The sequence below is a fragment of the Hemicordylus capensis genome, chromosome 3 (genome assembly GCF_027244095.1).
Source record: "Hemicordylus capensis ecotype Gifberg chromosome 3, rHemCap1.1.pri, whole genome shotgun sequence".
In the NCBI taxonomy this organism is placed as follows: Eukaryota; Metazoa; Chordata; class Lepidosauria; order Squamata; family Cordylidae; genus Hemicordylus; species Hemicordylus capensis.
Window position 1 is genome coordinate 94,837,302 of NC_069659.1, and position 13,969 is coordinate 94,851,270.

Genomic DNA, 13,969 nt, shown 5'->3' on the forward strand with positions numbered 1-13,969 from the left:
GAAATCAATCTTAGGAGGAGCCATCTTAATCAGCTAACAAAACTTTCAGCTATTGCATTTTGCAGATAACGTCCCCATGTTCAATTAATGCCTGCTGTCCCCACTGATATACCCTCTGACTGCATCCCTCAGCAGTTGCACATCAATGCTAGGTTATGATGGCCAGCACCAGAGAGTGGGTCAGAGCCTGAAATAGGGACTGGGAGGTCCCAGCAGAGCCTGAGCTGAAGCCAGAGCTCCAACTAAAAGATAAATGGGAATTGGGAGAAGAACACCAGCCAAACATTGGGGCTAACCAACTGAGCACAACAAGCTGAGCAGACAAACAGGATCCAGGGACATAAGACAAGCCATAATTCAGGACCAAAGCCAGAGGTCAAGACAAGTAGGACCAAAATCAGAAAACACACCACACCAGAACCCAGGAGACTTTGAAACTCTTGAAGCATTTACAAAGGACATTCACATGCACAGCCTAACCCTGGCTAGGGCAGCCCAGCCTGGGTTAGGCCGTGGGCCCGAAGCACTAGATTTGAGCCTGATCCTGGAGCTGCCCCCAAACCAAACCAAGAGTTTTTAACCCACCATTTAGCCAAGGTTAAGTAAATGGTTCGCTTCACCTTGCCCAGGGATCGTCTGGGCAATCGTCTCCGGGTTAAACAGCTTCCCCCGGCCTGCCACCATTTCCAGCAATGAACCGGGTGGGAGGAGTTGACATGCCGAGTGCGGTGGCTACCCTAAGGAAAGCAGCCACTATATCTGTACCCTGGGACACCCTGGACTGCGGGAGGGTGGAGTCCTCCTGCTCCCAGCATCTCCCGCTGCACCGCAGCCCGTGTGGGCACACAGTGCGGCAGAAGAGTGGATGGCGGCCACTCATCTGTCGGAGAAAGCAGGCGAGCTCCCGCCTTCTGCACAGCCCTCCCCCCCTCCCCAGCGGAGTTGTGTGCATGAGCTCATATTCTTCTTGACCTGGAAGGATCCAGTGAACAGTCTGGCTGGGCAAGGTCAGAGGGCCTGAGAATGCCATGCTCTGGCAAGGCTGATGTAGTTTAGCCAGCTGCCCCAAAGGGCAGCAGTAGGCAGGCTCTCCCGTTTCTAGCCTTAATACTGGTGGCTCCTTACAGTGGGTGTTTGGCTTTAGTGGGAAAAGTGGCTCTACACACACTCAGCTGTGTGGCTGATCAGGGTTCCAAATTACGTGGGAGAGCTACATGCATGTACGGTTCCTTCCTAATGCCTAATGTACAGCTGCTGGGGTGTGGCCTGTGGACATGCTGACATCAGGGGCATGGCCATTAGGCACAATTCTGCTCCCCATTCCTGCAACACTAGACACAGCAGAGAGGGCATCTGCAATACTGTGTGTGCTCAGAGCCCCTTTCACAATATGTATCAAGCCAGGCAGCATCTAAAATAAATAAAACATCGTGGTTATACCCAAACCAGGGCAAGATCTCACAAAAACAAAAGAATGTTTTCCTGTCCCTATTCTAAAACCAGATGTGAACACCTCTATGACTTTACAAGGGAAAAACATAACAAGATGATCAACTCCCACATCCATGTTTTCAACGGAAATTAAAAAGAAAAAACAACCACCAACTATCAAAAAGTGTAATCTGATAAGAGTAAGTCATTATAAGAGTAGAACATCTAATCCTAGACTGTCCAGCTCTTACAGTATGTACACAATAGTGCTGATAAAGCCATGCTATATAGCAGGGAAGAATGCCGTCTGGCAGCACAGAACTTGGATAACTCAGAGACTATCTGGGCACCCATCTTGTTGCTTTTGCAAGAACGAACCATGCAAATTCCTTCTTGGTGGTGCCTGCCACACACAACACCTCATATTGCCCAGGCCCCTGTCATAAGTGTTGGAAGTTAAGGACTTTGCGCTGTCTCTTGTCTCAGATAGTGGGGGACAGACTAGTGAGTCAGAGGGCTAGAAGGTCAAAACATTGGTCATCCCTTCTCTACCATGTGTGCAGATAAGATGCAGAATCCATCTGCATCCAGCTAGATAGATAGATTAGACATCCTAACTCCTCACTTTCCTATCTAGAATGGAGTTCCTTAATAAATGCCTTATATATTGATTTGAAACTATGAATTGGCTCCAAGTTACTTTACTCTCCGCATACATGCATGCCTAAGTAAATTCTGCTGTGTTGTGCCTCTGTGCACTCTGCTATAATGAGAAAGGGATTCTCTCACCAAAGACAATTCCCAACAATAAGCTTGGGAGAAGAGTGTGCCACCCAGGAGCAACCAGCATTTGTTGCTGGATCTGTGCTTGCTACCATCTGCATGTGCTATACTGCAAACAAACCAGACTGTTAGGATTGAACTGAATTCAGAGTACCAGGTATGAAAGAAAACTCAGGAAACAGGACAAGGGGTAAGGCTTGCTTGCTTTAACTAGTATCCATGTTCTACATCTGTTGAACTGTTCTTGCAATGCAGAATCATCTTTCAGTTCTTCTCAGACAATATAGGTGGCCCGTGTTCTTTGCGGAGGTTCCATTCTTGCCTTTAGGCGCAAATATGGAAACCATGAAGAACGAAACCTTGAGTCAATGGGAATTGAGGGGTTAGGTTCCTAACAAAAAGCAGGGGTGTGTGTGCAGAAATATGAGAAATAAAGTACTGTACCTTGCTCTCCCGCAATGCCCCCCCCAACCCCCAATTTCTCTGATTTTCCATGATAAATCACAAGGAATTTTTTTAAGAGCCACAAAATGGCTCTGCACTGTAAAATGGTGGCCAGAAATGTCCTCAGAAGTCATTTCCAGCCACTCAAATCCACAAATAGGTGAATTTTAGCCTATTTTTATCACGCGGATAAAGAAACCAGGTCTCTAAGACACATTCATGGATACGTGAAACCATGGTTGTTGCCCATGGGTAATGGGGCCACCTGTATTACTTTCTGTAAAGTTAACATTAGGGATGTGCACGGACCCATTTGGAGGCCCTTTTAAGGGCCTCTGAACCGGTTTGAATAACCGGCTGTTCAGCTGGCGGCAGGTTCAGCTGGTTTGACTTTAAGGGTGGGGAAGGGTGCACTTACCCCTCCTTCCACTTTCCCTCCGTCCGCACTCCATTTGGAAAGGCTCCTTTGGGATGGCAGCATACCTCCATGCCGCCCCATCTCCTCTTTGCCTGGAAGGACCAGGAAGTACAAGGTGCGCGTGCGCACACCAGGCACATGCACTCTCATGTCATGCTCATGCGTGCACCCCCAACATGCCCAACACACACACGTTTTTGTCCTGGTATAGGATTGGTAACTCTGACTGAAACTATTCCTGGAGGGTTTTTTCTTCTTCTTCCAATCCCGCCACCCCAATATTTTTGCAAATCAAAATCTCCAGGATTGCTTTCAACAGTCACCAGGAGATTGATGTCAATTCCTGAAGATTCCAGGCCAATCCTGGAGGACTGCAACTCTACCTGGCGATTCATTTTGATAATGCAGTTTTCCATATTTCACAGACATAAATACATATGAGCAAAGCTGCGATTCAGATCATCTGAAGGAAGAGTTGCTGAAACTGTTGGACTTGCAGCTCGTGATGGCATCAACTCCTAGCACCAGCGACCCTATTGACCACTAGGGCCATTAGGGATAGACACAGCCATTAGGGCATTCCTGCTTTGCCCATGCGTTCTCTTCTCTGATTCCCCTTTGTTAGACTGATAGTCTCAGGTTTCATTCTCTCACCGGAGAGACAGACGTCCTCTTCCTCCCTTCCCTATTTCCTGTATTTAGCTAGCAATGAGGCATGCAGGCTTCTCTATCTCCCTGATGGTTTCCTAAATAAACTACTTTATATAGAACTTTAATTCCATGTCTCCAGACAATATTAATTAGCATTGCTCCCCTTACCTGTGCACTTCCATTGTAGCTGGGGTACATAAAGAAATCTGCCCTCCAAGCTCTCTAACAGAAATACACCTTGTTTTTATCAGTCATCAAAGTAACTGATCAAAGCAACTGTTATCAAAGTAACTGATACTTACAAAAGACGCATGGCCCAGACACATAAAGTAGCTTCAGATGCATTCAAGTTAGTTCTGCTCTCCATATTTCTTCACAACCCCTACCCTGCTTTCTGAAAGCACTGTGGAACTGAAGGGCAAGCACAGGCTTCCAGAACACCACAATGGGTTCTGTGCAGATCAAACAGAAGTTAGTTAGTTGGTTGGTTGGTTGGTTGGTCTTCCTACACAGTGTTGAAATTCTAATTCTAACATTCTAATTCTGAGGGTTGCTTGATTCACAACCAACGCCTTACATTTTAAACTGGCATATACTGAAGACCCTGGTTTTGTATCTGTGAAAACTATAACATTTGAAGGATATATATATTGTGGAAATACATTTCAGGAAGGCAGGGATATAGGCACTGCAAATGTTAGCTTTAGCAAATAAACACAGTACAGATATGTAATGCATACTTCTTCAAACTATAATGAAGGGATAGGCAACCTTGGTTCTCCAACTGTTGTAGTTCAACAACACTGGAAAGCCAAGGTTGCCTAGCCCTGCTACAATGTGTAAGATGACCCTTGGGATCACAGAATCGGTTTTCCCACACATTTCCCAAAACTTAGTACATGGTTGTCATTCTTCTCAGCAGAAACAGTGAGCCAGTCAATAATACCATCAAAGGTGCTCTTATCCCTGGACTTCCAGGCCGCAGTCCAGGGCCTCCAAACCACCTGGGGCCCCCCAAATCCTCATCCTAGTGTGTCCTGGGTGATGTGTGTGCTGCCCACTGGCCCATGCTGCACCAGGTGGCCGAATGTGACTGCGACCTGTGCTGGGCACTGAGCATGAGCTCTGCTGTAGAGACAGAGTGGGGAGTGGGGAAAGAAATATGTGGGGTGGGAATATGTTAAGTTGCGTGTTGAAATGTTTCTGTTAATGCATATTTGATTGAATATACCTATGTTACAGTTTGAAATTCTTGTGAGTTCAGTTGCTGTTTGTGCCCTCAAGGAACCCATGTGTTAAAAATATTGTGTGTGTGTCATGGTGTGTGTGTGTGTGTGTGTGTAAGATGATACTTAACTTGCAGCTGGGGTGGAGGGGAGGGCCTCCAAGGCCCTTTAGGTCCAGGCTCCAAAATGACCTAGGTGCACCTCTGAATACCATGTGCTCAGTTTTTACAGAACCAGTTTCCTGGGATTGATGCTTAAGCCAGCCAAACTCTTGCAAACTATATCCAGTCTGCATACTAATGGGATTGGTAAGCTTGCAATATTAAGTGTTATTATTAAAGAGGAAACCAATCCTAAAATTAACCCACACGTAGCTGGTCATCACAATACAGAACAGTGGAGTTTCTCTGGTGGTAAAGCGAAAGCCTTGGTTGTTACATCATTTTACAACTGCCAGCTGTATCCATGAGATATACTCAGAATAAGTTACAGGTAAATCAACAATGCACTGTACAAAGGTCGAAAGGAACAGGAAGACAAACAATGCTGCAAGAGAACAGTGAAATACCTGTACATTCAGCATGGTATATGTCAAGCAATTGTTATCAGTCTGCCACGGTACTCCAGGAAAATATAACACCACCAGGTGTCCTCAGTTAACTGCACTAGTCCTAAAACGGTATCCTTTCATAGTCAAGGTGGTGCTATTGTGTGAGGTTTTAACTATGATGACATGTTTGGGTGTGCTGGGGCTGGATTTGTATAGGGTTACGCTTGGGTTACAGCTAAGAGTCAATCACTGTAGCACTTGCAGGCTAGCAACGAAATATCTCCTGACATGTTCATACTGCACATGGAAATCTCCAGAATACAAATGAGCATAATAAAAGAGCAATGCACATATCTAAATAATTAGTAGTCGTGGTATTGAAATATTGTATCTCTATACCACTTTTCAACAAAAATGTTCTCAAAACAATTTACATAGTAAAAGGTATGAGAAAATGGCTCCCTAGCCCCAAAAGACTCATCATCTAAACATACACGTGCACAGGGCCAGCCTTAGGGGCAGGCGAGACAGGCAGTAACCAGGGGAGGGCATCTTCCTGAAGTGACTCAGGGTTTGTTGCGTATATTGTCTGCCGTGAGCTAGGGAGGGGGGAAACACAGATAAGCTAACCATGGCAGGGGGGCACTGAAGACACTCTTCACCCAATGTGCTCTTTATCCTAGGACCAGCCCTGCCCACACACACACACACACACACACACGAGACCCCAGCAACAGCCCCTCTATGCAACAGTCACCACCAGGAGTGTAGTTATCATTGAACAAGCAGGGGAGAAATGTCCCTGAGTCTCTGAGGGAGAGGGGCCTTCTGGGCGGGTGTTAGCTTGCTGTTCTGCAGCAAAAGTAAAGAAGGCAGGGAGTTATTCACACATGGCTTCATGCTGTGGGGGAAATGTTGAGTGAAGCCACTTTTTACACTCACAGCATTTAGGAAAGCAGCCCCTCCCCTCTGCTCTTGGGTTTTATTTTGGTGCAGGTTCAGGCGCGGAGTCAGCCTAGCGGCGGCCTGTGTCCAACACCGCTCAGTGGCCCCTTCCAATATGCCCGTGCGCATGACATCACGCACACGGGGCATGGCTCGGGCTCCATAGGAGCCCAGAGCAAACTCCCCTCTCCCGGGCCGCAGAGAGCCCGTGGAAACTCTCTGCCAATTATGTCAGGCAGCTCCGGCTGCCACATAGAATGTTTTTCCCTTCCTCTCCCTCTCCGGAAGGAGAGAAAGGGGAAAACGCCCTATCAGGCAGCCACCCCTGCCTGAAATGAGGAGCCAAGAGCTCGTTCGGGCTCTCGGCAGCCCAGGCCATGCCCCCTTGTCATGTGCCTTTGTCATGTGTGAGGGGGCGTGGCCTGGGCTGCCGAGAGCCCGAACGAGCTCTCGGCTCGTCATTGCAGGCAGGGGCGGCTGCCTAACAGGACGTTTTCCCCCTTTCTCTCCCTCCAAAGAGGGAGAAGAAGGGGGAAACGTTCTATGGGGCAGTAGGAGCTGCCTGAAATAATTGGCGAAGTGTTCGCCAGGGCTCTCGGCGGCCCAGGCGTGGGAGGGGAGAATTTGCTCTGGGCTCCTATGGAGCCCAAGTCACTGGGCGGGGCTCTCTCGACAGCCTTTTCCCATTGGCGGCCTGGGTTCTTTGAACCCTTTTGCCCAATGGTGGCTCACATCGTGGACCAATGGTGGTTCACATCGTATGCCTCTGTGTTTTCCTTCTAGCCAATGGCGGGGGGGAGATATTTCTAAAGCCTATATCTGCATTCCCCAAAGAGTGTACCTCTCTTATCATGTTAATGATTCTACCTCATGCCGCTCCCTATTTGCTCCAACATTTTCAGAAAAACTCACTTAAAACCAGCATTTTTAAAAACCAGCATTTTAAAAATTTTGCTGGGTGACTCTGGGCCATTCTCTTCTCTCTCAGCCTAACCTACTTCACAGGGTTGTTGTAAAGAGAAACGTAAGTATGTAGTACACCGCTCTGGGCTTCTTGGAGCAAGAGTGGAATATAAAATGTAAAATAAAATAAAATAAAATAATAATAAAATTGGCACCCTAGGTGCAATTCCAAAACAACTTGAGGAGCACCTCAACACCATAGGGGCCACAGAAATCACCATCAGCCAATTACAAAAAGCAACTTTACTGGGAACAGCCTATATTCTGTGACGATATCTATAATAACAGCAACAACATTGATAATAAAATTCAGCCATCCCAGGTCCTTGGGAAGGACTCGATGTCTGGGTAAAACAAACCAGTCAATAACACCTCTCTGACTGTGTAAACAAGAAATAATAATAATAAGAAACTTTCTATAGCCCAGTTGAAGTTTGGGTGCCCAGATTTAAACTAACAATTTATTCAGACTCCAGAGACTTTACCTGCAAACCCAATACTTCACAACATTAGCCCTGAAGTTAATGGGATTAAACTGGCATAACTCCCAACCCTCTGCCTTCATAGGGTTTTACAGGCTCTTTGGCACACAACCTAAAACCACAGTTCAAAGCTGAAGCATCTCCAGGGATATGGTTTTTCACTACCATTCCTGGATCACTGTTCAGCATTGTTTTTAATGATTTGGATAAAGGAGCAGACAGTAGTCTTCTACAGACTGAATACAGTGGAAACATGGTGAGGAAACAGTTTTGAGGACAGTGGCTGAAATATAGAACAAGAATGCACCAGTGAAGTGAGAGAACAGCCTAACAGAACTTCCCAATTAACTGCATGGGTACATCAGGGAAGTGATAGTTTTTGATGCCTTTCCCCAGGAAGCAATCTTTGCCACCCAAAAACATGTCCCTAAAGGCTGCACAACTCTTGGAGACATGTTTTTGGATAGCACAGAGGTCTTCCTGGTGAAGGGGAGGGCATCCAAAATTACCACTTCCCTGCTGCACTAGTGCAGTTAGCAGATAAGTTCTGTTTGGCTGCTCTCTTGATGCTCTGGTGCCTCCCTGCTCTGTATGTTGTTTGAGCTGTTGATGGCTTTGACTCTTAGCACCAGCAACCCTATTGACTACTAGGGGCATTGGGGTAGAGATAGCCAGTAAGGGCATTCCTTCGCTGAAGGAGGGCAGGATGCCTCCTTGTCTCAAGGAGACCATTATTCGACCACTTTTGAAGAAATTGGATCCCTCAGAATTAGGCAATTATAGGACTGTCTCCAACCTCCCATGTTTGAGCAAGGTGATTGAGAGGGTGGTGGCAACTCAGCTCCAGGCTGTCTTGGAGGAAGCAGATTATCTTCTGGACCCATTTCAAACTGGCTGTCAAACAGGCTATGGGGTTGAGATGTCCTTGGTCGGCCTGTTGGATGATCTCCAATAAGGAATCGACAGGGGAAGTATGACTCTGTTGATTCTTTTGGATCTCTCGGCGGCTTTTGATACCATTGACCACAGTATCCTTCTGGGACGCCTGAAGGGAGTGGGAGGCCCGGCTTTGCAGTGGTTACACTCTTCGCTCTTGGGTAGGTTCCAGATGGTGTCACTTGAAGACTGTTGCTCTTCAAAACAAGAGCTCTGGTATGGAGTCCCACAAGGCTCCATACTGTTTCCAGTGCTTTTTAACATCTACATGAAACCGCTGAGAGAGATCATTAGGAGATTTGGTGCAAGGTGTTGTCAATATGCCAATGACACTCAGATCTATTTCTCCATGTCAGCTTCATCAGGAAATGGCCTAACTTCCCTAAATGCCTGCCTGGGGGTGGTAATGGGCTGGAAGAGGTAGAACAAACTGAGGCTGAATCCAAGTGAGATGGAGGGAGGTCTCTGTGGGAGGTCTAGACTTTGGAAGTGGGTTAGATCTGGATGGAGTTGTACTCCCCAAGAAAGAGCAGTTACATAGTCTGGGAGTACTTCTGGACCCAACCCTCTCCTGATTTCTCAGGTTGAGGCAGTGGCCAGGAGTGCTTTCTATCGGCTTCGGCTGATTCTCCAGCTACGTCAATTTCTGGAAATAAATGACCTTAAAACAGTGGTTCATATGCTGGTAACATCCAGGTTTGACTACTGAAATGTGCTCTACGTTGGGCTGCTCTTGAATGTAGTTTGGAAACTGAAGTTAGTACAGAATGCAGATGCCAGGTTGGTCTCTGGGATTGCCTGAAGATATCATATTACTAGGACCGGGGAGACCCGAGTTCAAATCTCCATTCAGCCATGATACTTGCTGGGTGACTCTGGGCCAGTCACTTCTCTCTCAGCCTAACCTACTTCACAGGGTTGTTGTGAGGAGAAACTTAAGTATGTAGTGCACTGCTCTGGGCCCCTTGGAGGAAGAGAGGGATATAAAATGTAAAAATAAATAAAAATAAATATATATATTTTTAAAAACAACTACAGAAGCTGCCAATAAGTTTCCAGGCGAAATACAAAGTGCTGGTCATTATCTATAAAGCCTTAAATGGCTTGGGTCAAAGATATTTAAGAGAATGGATTCTTCCTCATCAACCCCAACGCCTCTTAATATAATCTGAGGAGGTCTGGTTGTGGTTGCCACAGGCTCAATTGGTGGTGACTCAAAACTGGGCCTTTTCTAGAGTTGCCCCGGGGACTCTGGAACGTGTTTCCTAATGAAATTAGAGTTTAACCTTCTCTAAATGTTTTTAAGAAGGACCTGAAAACATACCTGTTTAGTCAGGCTGTTATTTTATAGTTTTATAGGTTAGATTTTAGAGTTTTTATTGTATTTTAAATTGTTTTAATTATGTCAATGTTTTAATGGTTTTTTTAGATTGTGCACTACCCAGGGACCTTTTTGTATGGGGTGGTATAGAAATGTAAGAAATAAGAATAAATAAAATAGTGAAAGCATGGTCAGAGCGGAATGGCGTTACTGGCTGTCTCTGTCCCTAATGTCCCAAGTGGTCAATAGGGTTGCTGGTGCTAAGAGTCAATGCCATCAAGAGCTGCATCTCCAACACCCCTTCTCATCTTCTCATGCACCGATTCTCAACTTCCATCTTCTCCCAAAGAATCTGAAACTGGTCTATTAGTAGCAGTTTGGTCAGCCCATCTGCTGTCATATCTTGAGTTGCGCAGTACTTCAGCTTTACTAGCCCACTCTCTTGAACATAGTGGTGCTTTGTTTGAGACATAGTCCTTTCCATCAGAGAGAGTTGGATGCACCCTAGGTTGTCCCAAAACGTCTCGGTTGGCTTTGGCTCTTCAATTCCAAAGTCTAAAAGTAACTTGTGTAGCCATGTGGCTTCTTGGCATGCTTGGCCAGTTTTTATATACTCCTCTTCTGTGGATAAAATCACAACAATCTATTGCTTTTGGCTAGTCCAACTGATTCCGCCTCCCTAGAAAAACAGATGTCTGCTTGTGGATTTGTAATCAGTTCTGTTTTCAGTCCAATCTGTGTCCATGTATCCCACTAGTCTGGGGTTGCTGCTTGCAGGTATAAGTTTGAAGTGTGCTGTACCCTTCAGGTATCTTCCTAGCCGTTTGATTGTGGTCCAGTTATTCTTAGTTGGTGCACTTATTCTTCTGCTCAGAATTCACTGATGAAGCTATGTCTGGCCTTGTGACTGTACACAAGTTTCCCCAATTGTTCTTCTGTACAGACTTGTCTGGCAATGGCTCCCTGTCCTGATCTTGCTTCAGGAATTGATTCAAGTGATTCAACCGCGATTTTGAGGTCCATTTTCCCAGGGCCTCAACATGGCCTCAACATGGTGCAATTTTTCTGGGAAGAGTTGGTCTACCAATTGGGATCGGCGGATAGACCAGCTCTCCACTCTCGACTTAACGCATCAGCCCACCTCAGAGGACTGGTCTACCCAGGTAGACTAGTCCTCTGAGATGGGTAGATGCACTAAGTCTGGAGAGGAGGGCTGGTGGTAGACCAATTCTTCCCAGAAAAAATGGTCCTCAAAATGGTGCAGTTTTTCCGTGGGGAGCTGGACTACCAACTAGGATCGGCAGGTAAGTCAGCCCTCCAATCCACATAGTGTATCAGCCTGCTTTGGAGGACTTGTCTACCCATTCCTGAAATGCTGTAACCTGACTCTTTTAGTCAGAGAGCTCACTAGGGTATTGAAATCCTGAAGTCTGGAAATAAAAAATTCCAAATCAAACTGTTCTTTTGATTCCAAAACATAATGTATCACTTGAAATCTCTCAGGCAGACTATTCAAAATAATTTCATCTGGGAGTCTCACATTTTCTTGTGAACATCTCCTTGTAATGTCTAGGATTTGATTAAAATGCTCCATTAAATTCTGTCCTCCTCTGAGTTTCATATATTACACAGTGTGGCAATCAGATCAATGCTAGTATTAGTTGTCTTTCAATCATATAGGCATTTTAAAGTCTCCCAAGCTTCCTTAGCTATCCTGGTCTTTCTCAAATGCACAATGATTGAGTCACTCACGGGCAAGCAGATGAGTCCTTAGACTTTTATGTTTTTGGCATCCCATGCTGTTTATTCTCCAGCTGCTTCAGGTCTGTCCTCTTGCAGGACACTTTCCAGTCCCTGAGCCATCAGATAGGATTCCATCCTTAACGACCACGTTTCAATATTAAGTACATCCAGCTTTTGGATCGCTGGCAGTCCCTGTGCTGCTGCTTCCACAGCAAAAGGTTCCCTGCCATTTCTCGGGAACTCCTTTCCAATCAAGCAGGCTTTCCACTTAGTTACTGTGCCTTCTTTTTGCTTTCTCAGAGTTCTCTGGGTTCACTGGGCCCATAACCCTGTTAGAGAGCTTGAAGGGGAGATTTCTTTATTTACCCCAGCTATAGCAGAAGTGCACAAGTAAGGAGAGCACTACTGATTAATATGGAGACATGGACTTAAAGTTCCAAATAAAATAGTTTATTTAGGAAATCCATCAGGGAGATAGACTGAGACCTACATGCTTGGTTGCTAACTTTGTACAGGAAGTAGGGGAAGAGAGAAGTGTCTCAGGGGAGAGAATAAAACCTATTAGTCTAACAAAGGGGAATCGGAGTAGAGAAAGCATGGTCATATGGGGAATGCGCTTACTGGCTATCTCTACCCCTAATGTCCCTAGTGGTCAATGGGTTGCTGGTGCTAAGAGTTGATGCTATCAGGAGCTCCAGCTCCAACATATGTCAGCCACTATAAACTCAGTGCAAGATATGGAGGAAATGTTTGCCACAGATCTACAGACTTTTACCCTGTGACTGTCTATGCCTGCTCACCATCACCACAGATTTTACCGGAAGATATTTTCTCTGTTTAGGGTATGATTATATGGATTATATAAAGGCTCCAGAGAGATTTGTTGTAGAACATTTGTGGATTTGAGCATTAGTTGGTTCACTTTTGGAAGCAACCAAACCTTAAGCTGTTTATCTACATATTATCCCAATGATGAAAGTCCCTTGGGTCTGCAAATTGGAGCTGGAATCATTGTGAGAACAGGCTTTTCCCATGAGACTGGTGGTGAATACTGCTTCTGGTGAGGATCAGTATCTCCATTCTTCCTGTTCCACCCCAAAGAGATACAGAGGAGTGTAGAACAACAACAAAAAATGCTAGGTCAACGAAACACAAACCTCAGGAAAAGCTAAGTGCAGATTACTTTCTAGTTTAGGGAGAAATGCAGCTTGAATTGGCACTTCTTTTAGCCAAATGGTTACATGCCTCCCATTTATTATGGTGACAGTTCACAATAACAATATATAACAATACATCCAAAACATATCCCCTAATGGGGACATCTGAAAGCCCTCACCTCAGTGAGAACAAATGGATGTAGGAGTGTGAATGGGCTGAGATGTGAATATTACACTTTGGACATTACAGACAAATAGTCATTTATTTATCATGTACATGTAAATGACACCTTTCATCATGGGCACCTGAGCAGGAGGAGGCAGTTGCTCTCGCCCTCCCTGGGACTGAGGTCATGACCCAGGCCATGCAGAGGCCCATTGCACACACGTGGCGGCCTCCAAAATGGCCACCATGACGGGGGGAAGGCCTGGAAAGGGCCAAAGAACGCCTGAACTCAGTGCTTTTTGCCACAAGGAAGGCTAGCAGGGGGAGGGGGAACCTCCGCAGACTCTTCTCTGTGGGCTCGGAAAAGGGTGTATATATTATTATTTGACTCACAACCCTCCCGAACTATACTGAACCTGGGGGGGGGTCGATGGGGGGGGAACCGAACTGGCCCTGGCCTGTTCAGGTCTGGTTCAAACTTGAACCAAACCACGCCAGCCAGTTTGTGCACACCCTAATAGACACCAACAGGAGTCACTGGAAAGACGCTTTGCTGGGGCTGGATAGGGGCTGTTGCTCTCCCGCTGCTTGCAAGCCAACCTGCAAGGCTGCAAGGCTTTAAAGGGGCTTTCGACAGATTTTAAGGGGGCCTCCCAGCTCTGACCCCCTGCTCACTTTGAAAGGCTGACAGCCTCCCCACCATCCCCACTGCTGCTGCTGTACCAGCTCGCACCACATACCTCCTAGGAGGAG